This window comes from Triturus cristatus, chromosome 5_2, assembly GCF_964204655.1.
Source record: "Triturus cristatus chromosome 5_2, aTriCri1.1, whole genome shotgun sequence".
Taxonomy (NCBI): Eukaryota; Metazoa; Chordata; class Amphibia; order Caudata; family Salamandridae; genus Triturus; species Triturus cristatus.
The window spans coordinates 536599765-536609141 of NC_140588.1; the positions used below are offsets into that span (position 1 = coordinate 536599765).

General features: G+C 47.6%; 1 pseudogene; it reads right to left on the minus strand.

Annotated features, from left to right (window-relative positions):
* Positions 1–9174: 9174 nt before the first annotated feature.
* The window catches only part of LOC146823262 (28S ribosomal RNA), a 4743-nt pseudogene continuing 4540 nt past the window's right edge, over positions 9175–9377 (minus strand).

Consider the following 9377-nt stretch of genomic DNA (forward strand, 5'->3'; position numbering starts at 1 on the left):
GGGTTTTTCCCTACAAATGTTATCAAAAAAGGGTTTGTGGGGCTGAAATCACCATTTTCCCAGCTTTTAGGGGATACCAGACATTTGTCAGAAACCCAAAATTTTTTACACAGTTTTGGTATTTTTCTGGGACATAACCTATTTTTGCTATTTTTTGTGCTTTCGTCCTCCTTCCAGTTAATGGTAGAAATGGGTACAAAAGCAACAATGGATCCTGGAAAGCTATACATTTTAGAGAAGTAGACAACATTTTGAATTCAGCAAGGGGTAATTTGTGTAGACCTATCAAGGTTTCTTTATAGAAACTAACAGTTAAATATAGGATAAATTGAAAATTAGTTGAAAAAAACAGCCTTTTGTGTCAACGTTTTCACCTGTAACTTCTTCTAATTATGACAGCTCTATGAAAGCAATATACCTTTACATCCGCTGGACATTACTGGTTGCGGGGATATATAGTACTTATAGGTTCACCAAGAACCGGACGAACCCAGAGCCAAAAACTGAGCAGCAACAATGTTTTTTTTATTATGTACCGGGTATATAGTAATTATTCTGTAAAAATGTGTACATGGAAAAATCGGTATTAAAGACACCTATGTATTTCTGAAATGGGAACAAAATATAGAGTTTAGAAACAGTAGATATTTGCACATTTCCGAAATTGGGAATACTCATACTAGCATGAGAATTATCAGTAATTTTTTTAAATGACTTCTTTTTTACACAATGTCTTTCATTTGGAAGGCAGAAATGCATCGAAAGTCAATAGGTAATAACAGTTCCTTTACAAATCTGAATTACCCTAAGTCTCCGGATAAAAATGGTACCTCACTTGTATGGGTAGGCATAGTCCCCGTGACAGGAAATGGCTGAAAACCCAACGTGAACACACCACATTTTCACAATGCAAAATTACCCTTTTTTAGCAAAGTGCCTAGCTGTATTTTTTTAACCCTAGCTCTGTTGGCACCTAGGGAAACATAGCAAACCTATACATTTTTGAAAGCTAGACACCCAGGGGAATCCAGGATGGGGTGACTTGACTGCCTCTCACCAGGTTCTATTACCCAGAATCCCTTGCAAACCTAAACCTTTTTTTAAAAAAACACATTTTCCTCACATTTCTGTGGTTTAAAGTTCTGGAATTTGTGTGGATCCACAAATTTCCACCCACCCCGCGTTCCCCAAAGTCTTCCGAGAAATATGGTACCTCACTTGTGTGGGTTGTCCTGGTGCCCGCGATAGGAAACGGTGCAAAACGCAACGTGGACACACCTCAATTTCGCAGTGAAAAATGACCCTTTTTTGGCAAAGTGCCTAGCTGTAGTTTTTGAACCATAGCTCTGCCGGCACATAAGGAAACCTAGCAAACCTATACATTTTTGAAAACTAGACACCCAGGGGAATCCAGGATGGGGTGACTTGACTGCCTCCCGCCAGGTTCTGTTACCCAAAATCCCTTGCAAACCAAAAAAATTGCCACAAAAAACACATTTCTGTGGTGGAAAGTTCTGGAGTCTGTGTGGATCCACAAATTTCCACCCACCCCGCGTTCCCCAAAGTCTTCCAAGAAAAATGGTACCTCACTTGTGTGGGTCAGCCTAGGGCCCGCGACAGGAAACGGCACAAAACGTAACGTGGACACATCTCAATTTCGCAGTGAAAAATGACCCTTTTTTGGCAAAGTGCCTAGCTGTAGTTTTTGAACCATAGCTCTGCCGGCACCTCGGGAAGCCTAGCAAACCTATACATTTTTTAAAACTAGAAACCCAGGGGAATCCAGGATGGGTTGACTTGACTGCCTCCCACCAGGTTCTGTTACCCAGAATCCCTTGCAAACCTAAACAATTGCCAAAAAAAACCACATTTTCCCCACATTTCTGTGGTGGAAAGTTCTGGAATCTGTGTGGATCCACAAATTTCCACCCACCCCGCGTTCCCCAAAGTCTTCGGAGAAAATGGTACCTCACTTGTGTGGGTCGGCCTAGTGCCCGCGACAGGAAACGGCGCAAAACGTAACGTGGACACACCTCAATTTCGCAGTGAAAAATGACCCTTATTTGGCAAAGTGCCTAGCTCTAGTTTTTGAACCATAGGTCTGCCGGCACCTAGGGAAACCTAGCAAACCTATACATTTTTTAAAACTAGACACCCAGGGGAATCCAGGATTGGGTGACTTGACTGCCTCCCACCAGGTTGTGTTAACCAGAATCCCTTGCAAACCTAAAAAATTACCAAAAAAACAGTCTTCCAAGGAAAATGCTACCTCACTTGTGTGGGTCGGCCTAATGCCCGCGAAAGGAAATGGCGCAAAATATAACGTTGACACACCTCAATTTCGCAGTGTAAAATGACCCTTTTTTGGCAAAGTGCCTAGCTGTAGTTTTTTAACCATAGCTCTGCCGGCACCTAGGGAAACCTACCAAACCCACACATTTCTGAAAACTAGACACCCGGGGAAATCCAGGATTTGGTGACTTGACTGCCTCCCAACAGGTTCTGTTACCCAGAATCCATAGCAAACCTAAAAAATTGCCCAAAAAGACACATTTTCCCCACATTTCTGTGGTGGAAAGTTATGGAATCTGCGTGGATCCACAAATTTCCACCCACCCCGTGTTTCCCAAAGTCTTCCGAGAAAAATGGTACCTCACTTGTGTGGGTCAGCCTAGTGCCCGTGACAGGAAACGGCGCAAAACGCATCGTGGACACACCTCAATTTCGCAGTGAAAAATGACCCTTTTTTGGCAAAGTGCCTAGCTGTAGTTTTTGAACCCTAGCTCTGCCGGCACCTAGGGAAACCTGCCAAACCGACACATTTCTGAAAGTAGACACCCGGGGGATTCCAGGGAGGTATGGCTTGCATGGATCCCCCAACGTTTCTTTACCCAGAATGCCCTGCAAACCTCAAAGTTAGCTGAAAAAAATCATCTTTTTCACACATTTTTGTGTGGGAAAGTTGTGGCATCACCGGGCTGACACAAATTTCCTACCACCCAGCGTTCCCCCGGGTCTCCCAATAAAAACGGTGCCTCTCTCGTGTGGGAGGCCCAAGTACCCATGACAGGCAAGGGCCCACAACGTAGTGAACGCTGGATGGTAGGAAATTTGTGTCAGCCTGGTGATGCCACAACTTTCCCACACAAAAATGTGTGAAAACAGTGATTTTTTTCAGCTACATTTGAGGTTTGCAGGGCATTCTGGGTAAGGAAACGTTAGGGGATCCACGCAAGCCATTCCTCCCTGGAATCCCCCGGGTATCTAGTTTTCAGAAATGTGTGGGTTTGGTAGGTTTTCCTTGGTGGCTGCCGAGCACCGGACCAAAAACCCAGGTGACCCCCCTTGCAAAACCAGGTCGTTTTGAGATCGACAAGTTTGATGTCGCCTAAACACGTTTTGGGCCCTTGCCTGTCGCGGGTACTTGGGCCTCCCACACAAGTGAGGCACTGTTTTTATCGGGAGACCCGGGGGAATGCTGGGTGGTAGGAAATTTATGTCAGCCCGGTGATGCCACAACTTTCCCACACAAAAATGTGTGATATAAGAGATATTTTCAGCTAAATTTTGCAGGGCATTCTGGGTAAGGAAACGTTGGGGGATCCAGGCAAGTCATACCTCCCTGGAATCCCCCGGGTGTCTAGTTTTTGGAAATGTGTGGGTTTGGTAGGTTTCCCTTGAAGGCCACCGAGCACCGGACCAAAAACCCAGGTGACCCCCCTTGCAAAACCAGGTCGTTTTGAGATAGGCAATTTTGATGTCGCCTCAATACGTTTTGGGCCCTTGCCTATCATGGGGATTAGCGCCTCCCACACAAGTGAGGCTCCGTTTTTATAGGGAGACCCGAGGGCACGCTGGGAGGTGGGAAATTTGTGTCAGCCCGGTGATGCCACAACTTTCCCACACAAAAACATGTGAAAAAAGTGATTTTTTCAGCTACATTTGAGGTTTGCAGGGCATTCTGGGTAAGGAAACTTTGGGGGATCCACGCAAGCCATACCTCCCTGGACTCCCCCGGGTGTCTAGTTTTCAGAAATGTGTGGGTTTGGTAGGTTTCCCTAGATGGCCGCCAAGCCCGTGGCCAAGAACTCATGGGACCCCCTTTGCAAAACCAGGTTGTTTTGTGATAGGTCATTTTGATGTCTCCTCGATAGGTTTTGGGCCCTTGCCTGACACGGGCACTAGGCCTACCCACGCAAGTGAGGTACCATTGTTCTCGGAAGAACTTGGGGAATGCGGGGTGGGTGGAATTTTGTGGACCCACGCAGATTCCAGAACTTTCCACCACAGAAATGTGAGGAAAATGTGTTATTTTGGACACATTTTTAGGTTTGCAATGGATTCTGGGTAACAGAACCTGGTGAGAGCCAGTCAAGTCACCCCATCCTGGATTCCCCTCGGTGTCTAGTTTTCAAAAATGTACAGGTTTGCTAGGTTTCCCTACGTGCTAACTATGCTAGGGCCCAAAATGCACAGGTAGGCACATTGCTAAAAAAAAGTCAGAGCCCAGTGGGCTTTCTGCCGCCCTGGGGGGGAATCGGGAAAGGGGGTTTCATCCCGATATGCCCCTAAAGGGGCAGAAAGACTGTGGCTATTTTTTGTGGGGGTGGGGCATTGGTATGACCATTTTGGGCAGCCCCCACCCCCACGCATAAAAAAGCCTGCATACTCGCTGGCACCCAGTGGGCTTTCTGCCCCCAGGGGGCAGATCAGGGGCCACTTCCACCATCTGCCCTCCCAGGGGGGGCAGAAAGACTGGAATTTCTCTGGGGGGTCTGTCATGCCCATTTTGGGGAGCCCCTACCCCTACACTAATAAAACAAAAAAAATCCATGGTTTTCTAGTGGGCATTCTGGTCCAGATTGGGGGCTACAGCTCCCATCTGCCTCCTGGGGGGCAGAAAGACAGTCATTTTTGTTGGGGGGAGGGTGGGGGCATTGGCGTGCCCGTTTCGGGCAGCCCACACCCTAAAAACTATTGCGCAAAAAAAATCCCTGGTGGATAGTGGGCTTTCTGCCCCTCTGGGAGGCAGATTGGGGCCTACTGCCCCCTAGGGGAGCAGAGAGGTTGTAATGGTGGCAGTGGGTTGGCAGCATTGGCATGCCCCTTTTGGGCAGCCCCCACCCTATAACAAATTGTGCAAAATAAAATCTCTGGCATTTAGTTGGTTTTCTGTCCCCCCGGGGGGCAGCAAGGCTGTAATGGTGGCGGGGGTGGGGGCATTGGCCAGCCCGTTTCGGGCAGCCACCACCCTAAATAAAATCCGCCACCCTAAATAAAATTGCGCGGAAAAAATCCCTGGCGTCAGGTGGGCTTTCCGCCCCCCAAAGGGGCAATTAGGGGCCAATGACCCATCTGCCCCCCGGGGGGACAGAAAGGCTGTAATGGTGGCGGGTGGGTGGGGGCATTGGCGTGCCCGTTTCGGGCAGCCTCCATTCTAAAAAAAACCTTCTAAAAACAAATCCCTGGTGTTTAGTGGGCTTTCTGCCCCCCCCCGAAGGGGCAGATTAGGGGCCAATGCCCCATCTGCCCCCCAGAGGGGGCAGAAAGACTGTAATGATTGCGGGGGTGGGGGCATGGGAATGCCCGTTGTGGGCAGCCCCCACCCTTATTTTTACTTTCTAAAAAAATCCCTGGTGTCTAGTGGGCTTTCCGCCCCCCCCCCCCGAAGGGGCAGATTAGGGGCCAATGCCCCATCTGCCCCCCAGGGGAGGTAGAAAGGCTGTAATGGTGGTGGGTGGGTGGGGGCATTGGCGTGCCGGCTCCGGGCAGCCCCCACCCTAAAAAAAAACTAGAAACAAATCCTTGGTGTTTAGTGGGTTTTCTGCCCCCCCCGAAGGGGCAGATTAGGGGCTAATGCCCCATCTGCGCCCCGGGGGGCAGAAAGACTGTAATAATTGGGGGGCTGGGGGCATGGACATGCCCGTTTTGGGCAGTCCCCACCCTTATTTTTAGTTTCTAAAAAAATCCCTGGTGTCTAGTGGGCTTTCTGCCCCCCGAAGGGGCAGATTAGGGGCCAATGCCCCATCTGCCCCCCGGGGGGGGCAGAAAGGCTGTGATGTGGCGGGTTGGTGGGGACGTTGGCATGTCCATTTTGGGCTTCCCCCACCCTAAAAAAACCTAAAAACAAATCCCTGGTGTTTAGTGGGCTTTCTGCCCCCCGAAGGGGCAGATTAGGGGCCACTGCCCCATCTGCCCCCCAGGGGGGGGGCAGAAAGACTGTAATAATTGGGGGGGTGGGGTGGGGGCATGGGCCTGCCCATTTTGGGTAGCCCCCACCCCTATTTTTACTTTAAAAAAATTGCCTGGTGTCTAGTGTGCTTTCCGCGCCCCCGAAGGGGCAGATTAGGGGCTAATGCCCCATCTGCCCCCCAGGGGGCAGAAAGTCTGTAATAATTGGGGGGCTGGGGGCATGGGCATGCCCGTTTTGGGCACTCCCCACCCTTATTTTTAGTTTCTAAAAAAATCCCTGGTGTCTAGTGGGCTTTCCGCTCCCCGAAGGGGCAGATTAGGGGCCAATGCCCCATCTGCCCCCCAGGGGGAGGCAGAAAGGCTGTAATGGTGGCGGGTTGGTGGGGACATTGGCGTGTCCATTTTGGGCTGCCCCCACCCTAAAAAAACCTAAAAACAAATCCCTGGTGTTTAGTGGGCTTTCTGCCCCCCGAAGGGGCAGATTAGGATCCACTGCCCCATCTGCCCCCCAGGAGGAGGCAGAAAGAGTGTAATAATTGGGGGGGGGGGGGTAGGGGCATGGGCCTGCCCGTTTTGGGTAGCCCCCACCCCTATTTTTACTTTAAAAAAGTTCCCTGGTGTCTAGTGGGGGGCAGATGGGGGCTACTGCTCCCATTTGCCCCCCCATGTGCGCGCCGATCGTCATTACAGGGAAAGCAGGGGGGGGGCCTCGGGAGCTGGGGAAGCTCATCCCCAGCTCCCGGGACTATTTTGGTTTAAAGGGAATCCCTCTGGTGCCCGCACCAGAGGGATTTCCCAGGGGATGCTTCATGACGAGCTGGACTCGTCATGGGCACACGAGAACTGTATACCATGACGAGTCCAGCTCGTCATGGGCATTCAAGGGGTTAATAGTATAAATACAGGTATAGCCATTAATTAACCTTATTACTGATATAAACGTATTTCCTTGGATCCTTATTATTAATTTATATCTACCTTATTTCTACAGATAGGATTCCTGTATTGCTGAACGTTTATTTCATTTCTGTATGTTGTACAGACTTTTATCTATTTTCCTTTTGCTTCCAATGTTAGTCTAGCAAACCACACTCCCTCAACTTGTAGTGCTCAATGTTCTGGCTGTAAAAAAATAAATACCTTTATCAGCTAAAGATTCCTACATCAATTCTCCCAAAAATCAAATTCCTCAATCTTTACAGCCATATATCCCTTTAATACTATCCGTATGCAAAGGGGGAAGAGATTTAAAGGCTATTATACTAGCACGTCTAGTTAAATAAAGACTGTTCACGAATATACCGAGACTTGGCCAACTCTCTAGCTCGTCTAATTAAATGGAAACTATTCACGAATACACTGAGACTTGGCTGACCCCATTATAACAAACTGTGTTAGGCGTTTCTAAATCTCTCTTTATCATTCTAAGCAGTAACTCTCGAGTTTAAATAACAGTAGATTAACCCCATTGCGGTCGTAATGCCTCCCGTATTTCTCTTGTTCTGCAGGTGTTGCGTATCGTTCTCAATATTAATACAGTGCGCTACTTAAAATAGTAATGCAGACAACTGGTTTATATTTTAGATGTTATATTGTTATAAGCTCCCCCCTTCTCGTCTAGTTGGCTTAAGCAGTTAGGGACACGTTTAAAAAAAAATGCTTAACTATTTGTTTGGAAACCGACACGCTGGCGGCGTCTTGGTACGTCCGTCCTGGTTTCTCCTGTTGATTGCTTTGTTTCTTGTCTGTCTTCTATTTCTATTACCCAATCCCAGCATGCTACGTAAGACGTGAACCCTTATTATGTTCCCTCCCCCGGATGTGCGTCACTGAGTGATTACTACACCGAGAATTTGCATTGCTTCTTTTTCTCTTTCTCTTATCGTCCATAACAAAACTTTATTGATGTTTGTCATTTAATTTCATGTATCTAGTGTGTCCAAATTGCTCTATTTGTGTCCATATTGATTTAAAAAAAAAAATAAGAATATGGAATATTATTTTTAATTGTCTCATTTTTTTCTTTTATCTTTAGTTTTTCATCAAAACCAAACTGTGGTCACAAACACAGTATTACTCTTGTTTTTCTACCCTGTATTGACTACTCATAATATAAAAGGGACAGTCAGTTGGTCATCTATTTATTTATAGATATTCTTTTATTAGTTAGGACCTTTACCATTCCAATCAGCCTAGATAGATGTTCACAATGAAGCTAATTAAAAGACACTTCCTCTATAATCTATACGGTCCTATACTGCTCGAACAGACCATATTGGTAACAGTAATTTTACAACCATTACCAAATGTATATACAGAGGTTTAAGAGATTATTGACATCCAGTCTTCTCGAGAGTTTAACCCCTTCTGTACAGTATTTAATTTGCAAATAAACCATTGTTCTCTCAGTTTTCTTTTTTTTTTTAGATCCCCCCCTCTCTTGTTTCCGGATATTTTCTCAAGAATAAACCACCGCAGGTCTTCACAATCATGTCCAAACTTTGAGAAATGGTCCGTTAGGGGTGCATTTTCTTTTCCTGTCCTTAGAGCCGATTTATGTTCTTGCACACTAAACCTAAGTTCCCTTCTGGTCTCCTCTACGTATCCCAGTTCGCATGGGCAGGTTAGCAGGTATACAAGATTTTTACTACAGCAATTATTAAGACTGCTGCACTTAATCTCTTGACCATTGTGGACAATGTTTTTCGCTACAATGCAATGTGCACAAATTGAGCAGGTACCACATTTATTATTGCCTATTGCTCTTGTACCACATAAGGTCCCAGCTTTCGAACCCTAGCCAGGCCGGGGACAGCCTCCCCGGGCCCCGGTGGACACCCTTCCCCAGTGCCCGGACCCTCGGCTGGCTTGCAGGACGGGGGGCTCATGCACCCCGGGGCCCGCCGGATGGAGCACGAGCCCCTCTACGCACCGGCCCCCCGAGAGAGGCCGGCTATCCTAGGCCAACTGAGGCTCCACGGCACTGCGGTATCATTACGGTTTTGGGGGGATTCTGACTTAAAGGCCTTCAGTCATAATCCCATAGATGGTAGCTTCGCCCCATTGGCTCCTCAGCCAAGTACATACACCAAATGTCTGAACCTGCGGTTCCTCTCGTACTGAGCAGAATTACTATTGCAACAACACATCAACAGTAGGGTAAATCTAATCTGTCTCACGACGGT